This window comes from Penaeus monodon, chromosome 28, assembly GCF_015228065.2.
Source record: "Penaeus monodon isolate SGIC_2016 chromosome 28, NSTDA_Pmon_1, whole genome shotgun sequence".
Taxonomy (NCBI): Eukaryota; Metazoa; Arthropoda; class Malacostraca; order Decapoda; family Penaeidae; genus Penaeus; species Penaeus monodon.
Window position 1 is genome coordinate 17,985,279 of NC_051413.1, and position 360 is coordinate 17,985,638.

Sequence of the window (360 nt, forward strand, 5' to 3'; positions counted from 1 at the left end):
ACCCAATGGGTTAAGCAGATCATAAAGCGCGTGCACATCATAATATATTGGAGCCAAAATTTTCCTAAATTTTCTATCAATTTCTGGAATTTTCCTCAAAAATTCTAATGCAAAATTCCCAACAGAAGTCCAATATAAGTAAATCTTCATTAGAATAAACAAATATATAAGCAGACCTTCATTAGCACTGTTTACAAACAGAGCACTAATGAATACATCTTTATCTTTTTTTTGGAGATAATACTGATTAAAAATTAAATGTGGAAAATTTCAATTGAGAAAATGCAGTACTACTGCCTTTTGAAATATGCGAAAAATGTAGAGTAATCGAGTCCGTGTGGAGTTGAAATGGTGCTTCTC

General features: G+C 31.4%; 3 protein-coding genes across 4 annotated transcripts in view; 1 reads left to right on the top strand and 2 right to left on the bottom strand.

Moving 5' to 3' along the window:
- LOC119591398 (serine protease HTRA2, mitochondrial-like) overlaps positions 1 to 360 on the bottom strand; it is a gene marked incomplete at its 3' end in the record, with an annotated part of 49,963 nt that overhangs the window by 34,627 nt on the left and 14,976 nt on the right.
- LOC119591399 (importin subunit alpha-9-like) overlaps positions 1 to 360 on the top strand; it is a gene marked incomplete at its 3' end in the record, with an annotated part of 83,153 nt that overhangs the window by 11,097 nt on the left and 71,696 nt on the right.
- Positions 1 to 360, bottom strand: part of LOC119591400 (BUB3-interacting and GLEBS motif-containing protein ZNF207-like) — an 8,929-nt gene that overhangs the window by 8,065 nt on the left and 504 nt on the right. The window lies entirely within an intron of this gene.